This window comes from Myotis brandtii, unplaced genomic scaffold, assembly GCF_000412655.1.
Source record: "Myotis brandtii unplaced genomic scaffold, ASM41265v1 scaffold112, whole genome shotgun sequence".
In the NCBI taxonomy this organism is placed as follows: domain Eukaryota; kingdom Metazoa; phylum Chordata; class Mammalia; order Chiroptera; family Vespertilionidae; genus Myotis; species Myotis brandtii.
The window spans coordinates 13,726,069-13,743,331 of record NW_005353838.1 but is presented as its reverse complement, the minus strand read 5'-3'; the positions used below and the strand labels follow the sequence as shown (position 1 = coordinate 13,743,331).

Here is a 17,263-nt window from a genome sequence, read left to right as displayed (position 1 = left end):
TTATTTGAGATTTTATTGTGATTCTATACAAATTTCTTTGAAAAATGCCCAGGGAATTTTCATAGGGATTGCATTGAATCTATAGATTGCTTTGAATAGTATGAACATTTTAATAATATTGATTGTTCTGATAAATCTGTCCATTTATTTGTGTCTTCAATCTCTTTCATTAATTTCTTGTAGTTTTCAATATGCAGGTCTTTCACATCCTTGCTTAAATTTATTCCTAGGCATTTTATTCTTTTTGATGTAATTGAGATTGTTTTCTTTATTCTTTCTGATGGTTTTTTTAATTAGTGTATAGAAATGCAACAGATTTTTGAATATTGATTTTTATTTTCTGCAACTTTACTAAATTCACTTATTAGTTCTAAAAGTCATTTCTAAAAGAGTTCTAAGTGAAATTCTGTCATTTATGTTATATGAAAATTAAGCATAATTTTTCCTTATCCGTGGTTCTATTTCTACCTCACCTTCAGAGGTAATGTGTTTTATAGCTAAAGTAGAAAATTTTTCTAAAAAAGAAAAATTCTGATACAAGTACAAATTATAACTGGCTTATTATGTATTCAGTCAAGAATATGAATTTGAATATATATATTTGTTATTTCACATAATTGCGTTATTAAACAAGTAAAATAATAGTACAATGAAATAATTAAAAAATTACCCTTGATAGGTCATTTATGTCTTTTAACATTCTGCCAGTCTTACTTAATTTTCATTCCATTATGAATATATAATTCTTCCTCTCTTTCCTGATCCCATCTCATACTCTTTCACAGAGCTCTTTCTATTTGTCTTTTTTCTGTGTCTTAAATTTTCCCATTTGGTTATTCTTGCATGCACATAAAAATATGCTCAATATGTTCCTGCCTTGAAAATAATTAAGTCCTCTCTACCCACTGCTGTATCATTTCTTTTTTTTCTCTTCCTCTTCCCCCCTTCCTTTCTCCATTACTTTTTCCTCTTTTCTCCCTCCCTCCCCAGTCTTCATTTGCTCTTTACCTTCCCTGACCCCTCCTGTTTATTTTGAGGGTAGGAGTTCCTACTATATGTTTAACACTTTGGTGAGTTCTGAAAAACATGAATATATTGGACTGATTGGGTTCTGCCCTTGTAGGGATTAAAATCTGGTGAAGAAGACAACCATTCAATAAATAGTTGACTGTCATCTCCTCCAACTCTTTATCTTCAATCCATTGCAATTGGACTTGATGATCTAGCCCAGACCATCAATGATCGCTCAGTTACAAAGCAATGAGTGCTTTTTAGTTTGTCCTCTTTTTTATACTTTTAATTTCTTACTGGTTTTGTCACTTCATTCTTCTGAAAATGTCTTTCTCCTTTGCTGTTTTTTTTTTCAATACTTTTAATTTCTTATTGGTTTTGTCACTTCATTCTTCTGAAAATGGCTTTCTCCTTTGCTCTATGTCCCCCTTCTTCACTTATTTTCTTGCTACTTTTATCCCCAGGCCATTTTGGTATCTTTTCCTATACTCATCAATGAAATGGGTGGCGTTTCATAGTCTTCTACCATCAATCCTTGTATAGTCTTTCTTTTCTGATTACTTGAGACAAATCTATGAATTCTCATGCATTCAGCTGCAACCTATGCACTGGTAACTATATATTGAACTATGTAACTTTCCTGGGGACCAGTTCCATCTATGCTGGTGACATTCTATCTCAAACTCAACAGGTTCTAAATTGAACTTAATCTCTTCTAACTGGATCCTTCTCATGTATTTCCTATTTTATTTTAGATAACCACCATACACAATTACGTAAACTAGGCTGTTATAAATAAGAGCAGCAAGATTTTAAAGAACTCGTTTTCTTTTAAAATAAAATACTTTTTTAATTTATTGGGGTGACATTGGTTAATACAATTATACAGATTTCAGGTATACAGTTCTTCAATATGTCATCTGTATATTGTTATTGTGTGTTTGCCACCCCAAGTCAAGTCTCCTTCCATTACTATTGATCCCCACTTTCCCTTCTTTTACCTTTCCTTATACCCCCTTCCCTCAGGTAATCACCGTACTGTTGTCTGTGTTCATGAGTATTTCTTTTTTTCCTTTGCTTAATCAACCTTTACCCTTCTCATCCAGCCCTCAACCCCCTCCCCTCTGACAGCTGTCAGTCTGTTCTCTGTATCCATGAGTCTGTCTCCACTCCGTTAGTTTATTTTGTTCATTAGATTCCACGTGTAAGTGAAATAATATGCTACTTGTCATTCTCTTGACTGGCTTATTTCACTTAGCATCTATTAGACCAAGAAGAACTGGCTTTTTAGGTAAGATTCAAATTGAGATTTAAAAGACAAGAAAGAACTAATCATATAAATATCTGGGGGAAAGAATATTCTAGGCAAAAGAAACAGAAAGTGAAATGGCCTGAAGGTGGAGAATGATTTGTAGGAATTCACAGAATAGAAATAAAACTTGTATGTCTGGAGGTAGTGGAAGAGAGGGAGAGCAGTGCCAGATGAGCTTGAGAAATTAGCAAGGGTAACCTCACCAAGACTGTTGTAAGTCACGGAAAAGTTTTAATTTTATTCTAAGTAAAATGGGATGCCATTTTATCTTGGTGAATGTTCCATGTGAGTTTGAGAAGAATGTCTATTCTGCTGTTATTGAGTAAAATAGTCAATAGATGTCCATTATATCCAGTTGGTCAAAGGTGTTGATGAGATTAATTGTGTCTTTGCTGGGTCTGTCCTTTTCTGATAGGAAGATGTTGAAGTCTCCAACTATAATAATTGATTCATCTATTCTACCTTGAAGTTCTATCAATTTTTGCCCCATGTATTTTGATGCTCTGTTGTTAGGCATATACATGTGAAAATTGTTATGTTTTCTTAGAGAATTAACCCCTTTATCATTATGTAATGCCCCTTGTTATCCCAGATAATTATCCTTGCTTTGAAGTCTGCTCTGTCTGAAATTAATATAGCTACTCCTGCTTTTTTTGGTTTGGTGTTAGCGTGGTATATTTTTCTTCATCCTTTTAGTTTTAATCTATATCGGGCTTTACATTTAAAGTGGGTTTCTTATAAGTCAAGTCATTATGCTGTACCTCTTAAACTTATAAAATACAGTATTTGCAATTATAGTTCACTAAAACTGAAAGAAAATAAAATTCAAAACATAAGTATTGACAAGAGTATGGAGAAAAGTGCACACTTGTATACTCTTGATCAGAATGTGAATTGGGATAGCCACCATAGAAAAACAGCATGGAAAGCCCTCCAAAATTAAAAATAGAATTACCATATGCCCTAGCACTCTCACTTCTGGGTGTCTTCCACTCTTTCTCTGCCTTTTGTGGTTTTAATAGAGCATTTTGTATGACTTCATTTCTTCTCCTTTCCTAGCATATCAGATATAGTTGTTTTATTACTTTTTTTAGTGGTTTTCCTAAAATTTGTAATATACATTTACAACTAATCCAAGTCCACTTTTTAATAACACTATACTACTTCAGCGGAAGTATGAGTTCTCTGAACTTTCTGGATCTGTAGTTTGATATCTGACATTAATTTGGGGGAAATTCAGTCATTATTGTTTAAAATATTGCCTTTGTTCTTTTCTGTCTTTCTTCTCCTTCTGGTATTCCATTACATGTACGTCACCTCTTTTGTAGTTGTCATACAGTTCTTGGGTATTCTGTTGTTGTTTTCCCCAGCTGTTTTTTGTTTTTTTGTTTTTTTCTGATAGCCTTCTAGTTTTGAAGTTTCTATTGCCATATCCTTAAGCTCAGAGAGTCTCTCCTTAGTCATGTTCAGTCTACTCATAAACCCACCAAAGGCATTCTTTATTTCTCTTGCAGTGTGTTTTATACCCAGCATTTTGTTTTGTTTGCTTTTTTCTTAGAATTTCCATCCCTCTGCTTACATTTCCCATCTGTTCTTGCATGTTGTCTATCTTTTATCCATCACAGCCTTTAGCATTTTAATTACATATGTTTTAAATTCCTGGTCTGATAATTCCAACATTCCTGCCATATCTGAGTTTTATTCTGAAGCTTGCTGTCTCTTCAAACTGTGTTTTTTGCCTTTTAGTATGTCTTATAGTTTTCTCTTCTCTTGATAGCCAGTTAGGATCTTACTTGATAGCTGGACATGATGTGAATAAGCCTTCACTAACGTGTTGTCAGGTGTAGATGGGGAGGGTAAGTATTCTACATCTACGATTAGATCACAATAGATCTGTGCCTCAGGACTGTGCACTTTACAAGTTTTTCTCTGTCTGAACTCCTCCTCTACCCTACCCCCGCATTAGGTGGAACAGGATGGCTAGAGGGGACTGTAGTTGGTTATTTCCCTCCCCACAAGTCAGGTAGGCTCTAAGAATAGCCCAGCAGGTTAGGCTCTGGTAAATAGTTTCTCCTGAGAGCAGGCTTGTTAAGAAGAACAGAGTGCTCTGGCATATTTCAAAAATGGTTCCTTTTCCTTTCCCCTGCTGGAAGCAAAGGGAGATTTTTTTCCCTCTGATAATAACTGTGAGAACTTGGTAGAGCTTCAGGAGATAAAACTCACAAAAGTGTGAGGACTCCCTCAATGACTGGCTCCCCTTGGAGTTTTTTTTCTCTCAGACTTGTCCACATTTAGCCTCCAGCAATTAATCAATAACAGTTCAGGTTTTCAGGAATACACATAAAACAAGATTATATATTGACCAATTGACAAAAATGTGACCAGAGGCTTGTATTTCCTCTAAGAGCAATGGGTTCAGTATTTGCTAATTCAGAGTTTGTGATGACTGTATGGAACGTAAGTGCCCAGAAAAATGAGAACAAACTGATGATTGTATGAAAAACAAATGAAAAACAAAGTGTATTTACTGATGAAGTGATGAGATATCTGGGATTTTCTTAAAAATAATTCAGGGAGCCCTAGCTGGCTTGGCTCAGTGGATAGAGCGTTGGCCTGCACACTGAAGGGTCCCGGGTTCGATTCTGGTCGGGGGCACATGCCCGGGTTGCGGGCTCAATCCCCAGTAGGAGGTGTGCAGGAGGCAGCTGATCAATGATCCTCTCTCATCATTGATGTTTCTATATCTCTCTTTCCCTCTCCCTCTCTGAAATCAATTAAAAAAAAAAATTCAGGGAGGCACAGGAAATTGGTTTGGGTCATAGATGAAACACATTGGCAATGAGTTAAAAATTGATGAAGCTTCCTGATGGGTATCTGGGGGTTTGTAAACTATTTTTGTGTACATTTGAAATTTCCCATAATAATGTGTTTTTAAAAAACAAACAAACTAAATAACACCCAGTTCTAAGTATTTAAAGACTTGAATTATAAATATTTTCATGGACTTTTGCTGCTCCCAATCAATTTTAGTACTTGCCTCAAAGTTTTCCTAAATTTTTACCCCCTTCTCTAGCCTTTTATTTCCTCTAGGTTTACCCTATTCTATTGTTGTACATAAAAGAAAATGAAAGTTAGAATACAATCTAAGCGTTTTGAAAAGAGTTTAATTGAACTGTACAGATGCAGAAAAAGTAAATTATGTCTTTTAGGGTTCTAGCCACCTCTCTAGAACAGTTGAACATTAAACATGTAAGCTGCTATTGGGCTTTTATTTACACAGTTCTCCTTCCTACCTCAAGGGCTCAGTGAAATCCTGTGCTCTTTGCTTTGATGAGAGTCAATTCTCTAAGGATGACATCCTGGCAAGGGTTAATGCTTACACACTGAGTCCAGAAATGGTTGACTGAATTTGTCTCAAATAGCAAAACATTTTTTTTTTTTTAGTTTTGTATTGACCTTGACCCTAGAGCAGTGGTTCTCAACCTTCCTGATGCCGCAACCCTTTAATACAGTTCCTCATGTTGTGGTGACCCCCAATTTCATTGTTACAAATTGAACATAATTAAAGCATAGTGATTAATCACAAAAACAATGTGTAATTATATATGTGTTTTCCGATGGTCTTAGGCAACCCCTGTGAAAGGGTCGTTCGACCCCCAAAGGGGTTGCGACCCACAGGTTGAGAACTGCTGCCCTAGAGCATAGAGGAAAATCTTAGACTGCCCTTGCTAGGTAAAGAATATATAAACTGGCCCCACTAGTGTGGCTCAGTGGTTGAGCATCAATCTCTGAACCAGGAGGTCATGGTTCGATTCCCGGTCAGGGCAAGTGCCAGGGTTGCAGGCTCGATCCCCAGTAGAGGGCGTGCAGGAGGCAGCCAATCAATGATTCTCTCTCATCATTGATGTTTCTATCTCTCACTCTCTTTTCCACTCTGAAATCAATAAAAATATATTTACAAAAGAATGAATAAACTGACCTGTGAGGTTGGCTCACAGAGAGGGAGGAATAAACTCCATTTGTCTTATTAAAAAAAAAATAAACAAAAACAAGCCAGAACTAAAAGAAACAGGAGAAAAATACAGGGAAAACAACATAATTGAACCTTGTGCTTTCCTAATATTTCATGCCTGTAGGGCTCAATTTATTCCCTAACCATTAATTCAAACATCAGTAGCTCCACGGTTCAGACAGGGCAAACATTATTACCTTCATCTGAAAGATGAAGGGAGCAGGGCAGTGAGTTGACAGAGCCAAGATTAGGACTCAGGATTTGATTGCTGTTCAGCAATCCGCAAAGGTAACTCTAGGACCCCTCCTCTCTCCATTGTCTGGGTGTCTTTCAGGCCTCACCTTAGTTATAATTCATCCCTTCACCATGGGCCCCTTTACATCTCTGTTCTCCCATTGTGAGGCCTTCCCCAACCACCCTCTCCAAGTACCCGTTCACTGAAGTACCCCAGGTTCTCCCTTCTCCAGCTTTAGGATGCCATTGAGCCCAAAGCAGCGCTGAGTAAATATTTGTTGACTAACTTCTTTCCTTTATTAAAACCTGCTTTCATTTAAAATAGAGTCATCTCAAGATGGTTGAAAAGGCTTAATAGAAGACATGTTCTGGGGGTTACTTTCATTATAATAGAAAAAACCATACTGTAACCACATTGTGAAGTGCACTGGCGAAAGAAACAAAGCTCTAATTTATAGCAACTAATAATTTGAAGAAAGTATTTTTGCACAGCAAGGGCTCCTTTTGATGACTTCTGACCTAAGTCCAAGGCCAGACCTGGGAACAACCATCATCAGAGACAGAGGGAGAGAAGAAAAGTGGGTGAGAAGAGAAGCGTAGTGCTGTTTAAATTTAGAGAAATGAACCACAGGATTTCATTTCGCCTGAAATATATTTAATATCAGGAATAAAACCTTGCAGTATGTTTAAACAACATCCTTTTCTGTCCTCCATCTTTCTTTGTCAGGCATCTGACTTTTACCTGAGTGAATGGTTTCCACACTCACAGGGGAGGGAAGGGAGGCCTTGCCTTTTCAGCTGAGCAACCAGAGGGATAGTTCTTTGGAGGTGCAGACCTTCATACAGGCAAGGGTAAAGCAGAGAAATCCCTTTCCTATGAGCTTGTCTATTGACTAAGAGTTTCATGAAGTCTTCCGTCTTGGAACAGTTATGTGGCATAAAGGGGGAGCCTTTTCTCACAGAAACCCATCGTCAAAACAAATTGTGATTAGGATAAAATCAGGGCATGATTAGACTTCTAGGAGATTCTGAAAGATGCTAGATTAAAGCTTATTTAGGTGATAATCCATATTGTGGTGTTAGGTAAGTTTATTTCTTATATAAATCAATATTATCATATTGGTTACTTCTAATTTATTCTCAATTTGCTGCATATATTTTGGCAGTTTTTGTGCTGATTTGCTTTTGTTTATACCTAGTTTTGTTCCAGAAAACATTTAAGGTGGCTTACATTTATATACATGCAATTAGAAAAAAATACATTAAAAATGGTGGAAGAGGAAATCAATATAAAGGAAAAGTGAGTGTAGAAAAGGTGAGATAAAAATAATAATGCCTAAACACAGACCATTTGCTAGGTGGTAGGCACTATGCTGAGCACTTTGCACATGTGAATTCATTTAATCCTGACAACAACCCACAGGATCAGTACTATTGTCCTCTCCATTCTACAGGGAGGTAAGTGAGGCCTGGAGGAGTGATTGAGGCCATATAAGCAGTAAGTGGTACAGCTCTGGGGCTCACACTGGGCACTCTGGCTCCATGATGCTTTCCTGATTCAACAATGAAGCTGGAAATGAGGTTAACACACAAAGTAGAAATTGTAAGGTCCTGCAGTCCTGCTAGCGACCGACCACAGATTTACCTCTAAGATTTTTGGCAGACAAAATCGAGAAGGAAAAAGCAATCAGTTACATGATTCACAGTGTTTAGGAGATAAAAAAACAAGCTAGTTGCTCAAGAGTAGCATAATTATTTCTGGTTGGGAGACCAGGAAGAAAATTCTCTTGTAAATTCTCACAAAGAAGCCACTATGTAATGAAGTGGACACTATTCTCCAGTCAGGCTGACAGGTTTTCATAGGGCTGTTTCTTACAACATCCTTCACTGTGTCATAATGTATAACCAACACCCAAGCCAAATTCAGTAAAAGGCAATTCGGCAGGGGTGGGGATTTCAGAAGATGTGGTCAGGTCTGTGGATCTCTGCTGGCCTGGCTTAATTTAGGAAAACATTTTAGGCTATTTAGAGGGAAGAATGAACTGTAGATCCCACAGGCCACTGTCTGTAATTATTATTCCTCTCAATTGAGCTTTTGTAAAACTTTGAGTGGTAGTGAGTTTGAGGTTATTTCCTGACCAGGGCCCGAGTGCCACTCTTCTATGCTGTTGGTAAGGATGGAGTTATAGCTTCATCAGCCAACTGAGCTGGGTGAAGGATGGATTTTCTTGTGAAAGTTGAGGAAATGCAAGGATACTGTGTGACCAGAGGGCCACGCACTTGGTACTGAACCATATTCAACAGAATAGAATTTGGGGTGTTGACCAGCCTCAAAATATTTGGAACCAAAATGACTTTGTGGAGATCAAAGTATTTCCCATAGAGAATTGCAAAAAATTCCCCATAGAGAATTGCAATCTGGAATTCTTAAAGCAGGTGCAATCAAATACCTACCTTGGTGATTGAAAATATCTCAATAAAGGACTCCTAAAATTTTCAAACTTAAAAATAAAACCAAAGTAGTAAATATAGAGACATGACTTTTTTAATAGATTAGTTATTTAATTAGGTTCTTTGTAAGAAATGTAGAGTACCAGTTTGTGAGGATAAAGCCCATTTGTGAGAGCAAACAGAGCAGAGGTAGCCTTGGAGCTAAGGTACAGCTTTGATTTTGGGCAGAATGTGTGAGTCCGCGGCTTTCTGGTCAACCATGCGCTGCTCTGTAATCTTGTGTTCCTCTTTCTCCGGGTCGAAGAGCTCACCGTCCTGGTGCCTGGGCTTGCATAGCTCTTCTTCCTGAATGAAGCATCAGTGAGATGTTTGGGGATTGTCACACAATGATATCAATTTTGGTGGAGGTGGTGATGACAAATTTCTGGTGTGTTCTACGTGGAAGAACTCTATTAAGGGACAGAGATCCAGTCACTAGTAACAAACCACTGCTCAGCTGCTTTGGGGAAACCACCCTCTTGCCTCTGTGGCGCCAAGAGAGGATGCTCAGGATGGTCCTGGGAGTGATGCTGGCCTGGATTTCCTCACATGCTGACTGGAGGGTTTCAGCTTTTGAGGCCCATCTTCAGTAAAATAATATCTAGGGTTTTTTTGAAGTTTAATCACTCCAATACGACCATTCTTGTCGCCACCAACTGATTTTGTGACAGTAGCAAGAACTTTCTCTTTCCTTTTATTTTCAATCCTCGTTTTAGCTGCTGAATCCTTCCTCATGTGCATGGCCTTTTGGGAATACATAGCCAACCAGGAATATCTGCCAACTCCTCTGAGTAGGATGGGGTTCCGGCTGCAGCAGGGCTTGCCTTCTTCGGCATCTTGGCCTTGAGTTACCCTTCTTACCCTTCCTACCCTTGCCACCAACATCAGCCTTCTGGCTTCAGGCTTCTTCTCCGTAGTATCCGGCTTCTCAGTTTTCTTTTCACCTGCCATTTTGCAAGATGGGAAAGAGCTATATAAACACGACTTTAAAATAAAATAGTATAAAGAACCTTAACCAAAAAAAACTTCTCCTTTCCTGTTTCACTCACCAGAGGCAACAACATGAAATTTAATTTTGTTTTTATATTTTACTCAGATGAACCAATTCGTAATATTCTGCCACATTTGCTTTATCATCCTCTATCTATCTATCTATCTATCTATCTATCTATCTATCTATCACCTATCTATCTAGATATAGATATAGTTACAGATACAAACAGACATAATTATTTTTGAACCATTAAAGAATAGTTTACTTACGGGGATGTGCCCGCAACCCAGGTACATGCCCTTGACCGGAATCGAACCTGGGACCTTTCAGTCCGCAGGCCGATGCTCTATCCACTGAGCCAAACCAGTTTCGGCAGCATTTAATTTTGTTTTTATATTTTACCCAGATGAACCAATTCTTAATATTCTGCCACATTTGCTTTATCATCCTCTGTCTATGCTTCTATCATCTATCTATCTATCTATCTATCTATCTATCACCTATCTATCTAGATATAGATATAGTTACAGATACAAACAGACATAATTATTTTTGAACCATTAAAGAATAGTTTACTTACATCATGGATCTTTACCCTTTAAAACTCGAAAATGTATTTCCTAAGTGTGAGTTGAATATTTTTTTACTTAACCATAGTGCAACTATCAAATTCAAGAATCTTAACATTATTCAATATTTTATCTAATCTCTGATTCTTACTCCAGTTTCATTGATTATTCCAATAATATCCTTTATCCCTTCTTTTTAAAAATTTATTGTACTGTTTATTTGAAAAGTATTTATTACATTTTGAAAAATGGCCATGTTTGCAGTCATAATAATGTGCATGAGAATACTTCAAGTAGGAATACAAAGATGATCTATCTATCTATCTATCTATCTATCTATCTCCTATCTATCTAGATATAGATATAGTTACAGATACAGACAGACATATAATTATTTTTTGAACCTTTAAAGAATATTTTGCTTATACCATAGATCTTTACCCTTAAATACTTCAGAATGTATTTCCTAAGTACGAGTTGAATATTTTTTTTACTTAACCATAGTGCAACTATCAAATTCAGGAATCTTAACATTATTCAATATTTTATCTAAACTCTGATTCTTACTCCAGTTTCATTGATTGTTCCAATACTGTCTTTTATCCCTTCTTTTTAAAAACTTATTGTACTGTTTATCTGAAAAATATTTATTACATTTTGAAAAATGACCATGTTTGCAGTCATATGAATGTGCATGAGAATACTTCAAGTAGGAATACAAAAATGATCTACGTGAACAAGTTTGCTTTTACAGACACTGCACAATCAGCCATGACCCCCACTGCACGTTTTGGGAGCACTGACTATTGTGGGAGCTTCTGACCTAGAACTCAGGGAGATCAGGTTAGTATCTCAGGAAAACGTGACCTGGCCAGCCTCCATTATAAACATCAGCGACAGGCTTTTTTTTTTTTTTTTTTAAGAGACAAAGGGTTTCCCAGCATTCAGAGCTGATCTACAGCCCTGCAGAGGGCGGTGTCCTCTACACAGCAGATTGCCGACTGTCACTGACATGTACAGGTGCAGAATGCTCATCAGAAACACTTTTTCTTTTCTTTAAAAATATATTTTCAGGGTGCAACTTTTCTGTCTCCTTGGCGAGCTGGACGTTCTCCAGCCACACCACGTAGTGAATCTTCTGGTTTGGGTTCTGGTGACCCTCGCAACTTGCCATTTTCCTCAGCGAGACACTCCACCTGTTTCCTTTACATTTCCACCTCCTGGAGTGTTCTCTCCCTTTCTTTATAGAATTCTTCCAGTTTTGATCTCAGCTGTTCCTTTTCTTGGAATGCTTTAGACCAGCGGTTCTCAACCTGTGGGTCGCGACCCCTTTGGGGGTCGAACGGCCCTTTCAAAGGGGTTGCCTAAGACCATCGGAAAACACATATATGATTACATATTGTTTTTGTGATTAATCACTATGCTTTAATTACGTTCAATTTGTAACAATGAAATTGGGGTCATCACAACATGAGGAACTGTATTAAAGGGTCGCAGCATTAGGAAGGTTGAGAACCACTGCTTTAGACTCTACCATTCTGGTTCGTTCAACTTCCTCAGTCATTCTAAGGTGGTCTGTCTCTTTGTTCTTCAGGGAGCTCTGGACTTCTTCTAGGTCTGCTTTCATTTCTTTATAGAATTCTTCCAGTTTTGATCTCAGCTGTTTCTTTTCTTGGAATGCTTTAGACTCTAACATTCTGGTTCGTTCGACTTCCTCAGTCATTCTAAGGTGGTCTGTCTCTTTGCTCTGCAGGGCGCTCTGGACTTCTTCTAGGTCTGCTTTCAGTCTCAGCATTTCTTCAACTAAGTTATTTTCGGCCAGTCTTTCTTTGATAAGTTCTTCATTCTTTAGCTGCTGGCTGATTCTGTTCACTGCTGTCCTTTTGCCTTTTAATATCATCCAGCTGACCTTGCAGAAGCCAGTTTTTCTCTCTCAACTGCTCACCTTCCAGGTGTAGGTTTTCCATCTCACTCAACTGCTTCGTCATTCTGAGGATTTCAGCGTTTTTTTATTTCTTTGTCTTTATTTAGCTTTGTTACAAGGTGTTGCAAAGAAATCTTAGAGGCTCAGCCATCTTCTATCTCTTGTTCTTGTGTTTCCAGGAGTTTTGCCAATCGAGTTTGGAAATGAGGCGGTGTTTTAGGGTTCTGGGGATACTCACAGCAGAACCCATCACATGTTCTAGCTGCCTCATTTTGAAGTTATAGTCATTCTTCTTCTGTTATATCTCCTCTTTCTTTTGGTTTAACTTGTGCTGAAGCTCCTGGATCAGGGCCTCCTTCCTGGTCCGCTCCTCTTGGGCAGACTGCAGGAGCCCCGAGTGCTTCTTCAAGGCCTCCGTGAGCATGTTTAACTGCTCAGGAGCATGATCCAGATCCTCACAGAGTATCTCGCTCTGTCTTCAGAGAGTATTCTTAGCCTAAGGGTTTCTTTCAGATCCAGAATACCCATTTCCTGTTTCTTAACACTTTTCTCTCTTCTTTGTCAGTCAAAGTAGAGTTGTATTTACAGTTGATGTCCTTCAGCTCTTGCTTCAGCTCTATGGGTTCTCAGGGACTGATGTTCTCAGCTCCTGAGTCTGGCTCATGAGTTCAGCTACAACTTCCTTGTCAGCATCTCTAGACTTCTCCGGAGGACCGATGACTTTTTCGGTAGCACACAAACTCTCTTCCAGTTTCTGTACTTTTGCCATCGGCAGCTCACACTTGGCCATCTCTCTCGCTTTTTCTTGGCACACAGACTCAAGAATGTCTAAGATTTCTTTAGGATTGTTTTCTTTATCCTCTTCAAATTATATTAATAATGTTATTGTGTTCTTTTTCTGCTTCAAAAAGCTCCATCAAATTATTCAGACCAGGTTTCAGAGCCTCATTTTCTCTTTTGTAGTTTTTTTTTTAAAGTTGGTCAATTTCAAACTTCATTACTTCTTATAAGTTTTCATAGAAATATTGGAAATACTTCATGTAAGCAGTCTCATCTTTCTCTCCGGTCAGAAAGCTTTCTGGTAGTATCTGCCCTGAAGGGAGCTGGGCCAGGTGTTCTGTGAGCCTCTTCACTTTAACGTGGAGCTGGCTCACATTGACTTGTCCTCTGCCTTATTTTTAATCAGCTTGGCCCTTTGAGGAAAATTTAGCATTGCTAGGGTTTCCCCAAAACACCTGGATCCAGGATGAACATTTGCAACTATGGCTGTTCTGACATTACCTCCAAGGAATTCCTGGAGTAAGAAGGTGAGCTTGTGAGTCTCTGTAGCAAATATGTCTCTGTTTCCCACATTGACAAGGGTGGTAATCACTTGGCCCAAGAAGCTCAATGGTCAATTTATATTACCTGCTTCCTTCAACCTCATCCCTCCTGCATGGGTGTCTCTCTGCCTTGAGATCCTGCTAAGTCCACCAGATTGAGTAGGGAGGTTTGTATACTCATAGTCTCATTGCTTTTCTTCATTGATTCTACTGTAATGGCAAAGAATGTATGAGATGACTGAGGATTCTGTGTTCATTGAAGTCGATGCCACATGCCTGTTTCTCCGTCCTCCATACAACACCCGATAGGCTCCAGCCACTGAGGTCACCATCTGCTCCACCAACAGACTCCCTTCTTGATACACTCCCTTATGTACAGTCCAGCTGATACAGAGTCCAGTAGGCCAGAGATCTGCTCATTGTAGATTTCAATAAAGGAACACTTACAAAGGGAGCTCTTTCCTGCTCCAGCCTTACCTTTTTTTAAAAAAAACATTTTATTGATTTTTTACAGAGAGGAAGGGAGAGGGATAGAGAGTCAGAAACATCCATGAGAGAGAAACATCGATCAGCTGCCCCCTGCACACCCCCCACTGGGGATGTGCCCGCAACCAAGGCACATGCCCTTGACCGGAATCGAACCCGGGGCCCTTCAGTCCGCAGGCTGACGCTCTATCCACTGAGCCAAACCAGTCAGGGCCAGCCTTATCTTTTTCATGATCAATTAAGAAACACAAATATTCAAAACTTGGTGGGATTACTCCTCTCAGGTTATGAGAAAAATGATCATATTCAGATGGTCCCATCATAGTATACGTTTTCTCTGAGCCAGTCTGTCCATATGCAAAGATGGTGCCATTATATCTGCTCATGCAAGATTCCACAATGCCTTTGGCCTCAGTTGAGAACACAGACTCCTGAGTGGTGTCCATGCCGGCAACATGATCAAAAGTGAAGGTCTTGGGCTCCCTGTTGGAGTGCAGCTGGAGAGTTGTCGAGGAGAGAACACAAGCATAAGTTTTGCTCTCCATCAGCTGATCCAGAACCCTCTGTAGGTGGATGAAATTCGCACAAAAACTTTGATGGCATCACCTTCATTACTTGGATGGTTAGACTGACAATTTGTCATATGACACCCGCACCTCCGGATCCCAAGACCAACTCAGGGATCCCCTCAGCTCCAGACGCTGCGAGCCGGGTTCCACCTGCTGAAGGCGGCCAGGATTTGAATTTGGAGTTGAGGCAAGCACTGAGGCCGCAGAGTTGCCCGGCCTCCTCTGTTCTATCCCTTCTACCACACCCTTGTAGATCTCCAATTTCATTAAATTTTCATTTACCCTTCTTACAGTGTTCTTTGTGTATGTTTTTTTTGTTGCAAAAATATACTTATTTTCATGTTGGTTAGCTGAAAATCAATAGTATTTGCATTTTTTAATGACAAATTTATTTCTTTATTTTAGAAAAAACATAGCTCACTGAAAAGCCAAAGAGTAGGCTAAAATTATATTTCTTACGCTGTGGGTTTAATGCTATGATTACAGAGTCTGATTGCATTCTGCATTTCTATACCCCACCAAAAGTTTCTTATACACTCAAAGTTTTTTCCAAGACCACAAACATGGATATGCCCTACGGCCTCCTCCTTCCTCAGAGACTGCTCTCCTAGGGCCTCTCTCTCTAACTACAATGTGACACAGGTCATTGTTAGTCCTCCTGCACAGCAGTTGTCCTATGACTTGCTTCATTGTTCTCTTGGGTTGGAGTCATTGTTTCCTGGATCTCATGCATTTTGTGTATGCCCCCATTTTGTGGAGGCATACCATCTACCATCTAAGAAAGACTATTTTTATTTTCTGTCTATTTCTGTCTATTTCTGTCTATTTCTGTCTATGTGTAGATATGTATAGGATTCTAGGTTGCAAATATTTTCCCCTCAGGACTTGGAATGCTTTCCTACACATTTTTCCAGTATATCCATAGTTCCAATTATAGTCTGATTCTTGTTCTTCTGTAGGTAACTTGTGGTGTGTGTGTGTGGAAGATTTTAGGATCTTCTTTAGGGTTCCAGAATTGGACAATTTCACTTAAATTAAAAGTTAAAGTCCTGCCAATCTGGCATGGCTCAGTGGCTGAGGGTCGACCTATGGACCAGGAGGTCACGGTTCAATTCCCGGTCAGGGCACATGCCTGGGTTGCTGGTTGTGGGCTCGATCCCCAGTGTGGGGCATGCCGGAAGCAGCTGATCAATGATTCTCATCATTGATGTTTCTATCTCTCTCTCCCCCTCCCTTCCTCTCTGAAGTAAGTAAAAAATATATTTTAAAAATAAGTTAAAGTTTTGCCCTGGCTGGTGTGGCTCAGTTGGTTGGAGCGTTGTCTCATATACCAAAAGGTGGCAGGTTCAATTTCTGTTCAGGGCACATATCCAGGTTTCAGGTTCGATCCCCAGTCAGGGCCTGTTCCGAAGGCAACTGTTTGATGTTTCTTTCATCTCTCTCTCTCTCCCTCTCTCTCCCTCTCTCTCCCTCCCCCCCTCAAATAAATAATAATTTTAAAAAAAGTTAAAGTCCTTACATTGACCTACCCTTTCCCACCCCTTTCAATACTGCAACCCTTCTGTTTCTGCTCTGTACTCTCCTAGTCTCTCTGACCCTGTTCTAACTTTTAAAAAAATTCCAGACATATTCCTTCTAACATACAATAACGTTTACTTATGTTGTGTTTATTATCTATCTCTCCTTGCTAGAATAAAATCTTCATGAGGTCAAGAAATTAATTTACCATCTTAAATAACCAGAACAAAGCCTAGTACCTTGTAAGTGCTCAATAAATTTTTGTTGAATGATATGAATTCAAGAAAGAAACTGGCATGCATTTTAGATGGACTGTAATTTGTGGAATGCAAAGAGTTGTTCTTTCAAAAAATGAGACAGTTGAAACAATAAATCCATTAAATGGGACTTTTTGGACATTAACTTGAGGGACCAAACAGGAAGCTATAAAAGAAATCAATCAATCCTATTAGGGTTGGTAACACACTAATGAAAAGCTTTGAGGGAAAAAAGAAATTGAATATGTCTTTTACTTTATTTTTGGATTATAAAATATTATCCTGTTCAAAACCCCCTTACAAAGATAAACAACTGCGCTAATGTAATCTCTTTAAATTAATATTTTAGAGAGGGGGTGGGGAGAGAGAGAAAGGGGAGAAAGGGAGGTTGTGAGGGAGGGAGAGAGGGAGAGACATTATTGTTCCACTTATTTATGCATTCATTGGTTGATTCTTTTTTAAAAAAAAATATATTTTATTGATTTTTTACAGAGAGGAAGGGAGAGGGATAGAGAGTTAGAAACATCGATGAGAGAGAAACATTGATCAGCTGCCTCCTGCACAC

The 17,263-nt window shown here is 38.8% G+C and overlaps 2 pseudogenes; both read right to left on the bottom strand.

The window, feature by feature from the left end:
* Positions 1-9,130: 9,130 nt before the first annotated feature.
* Positions 9,131-10,010, bottom strand: LOC102260449 (annotated as a pseudogene).
* A 1,594-nt stretch (positions 10,011-11,604) lies between these two features.
* On the bottom strand, positions 11,605-14,997 carry LOC102260149 (annotated as a pseudogene).
* Between the last annotated feature and the right edge of the window lie 2,266 nt (positions 14,998-17,263).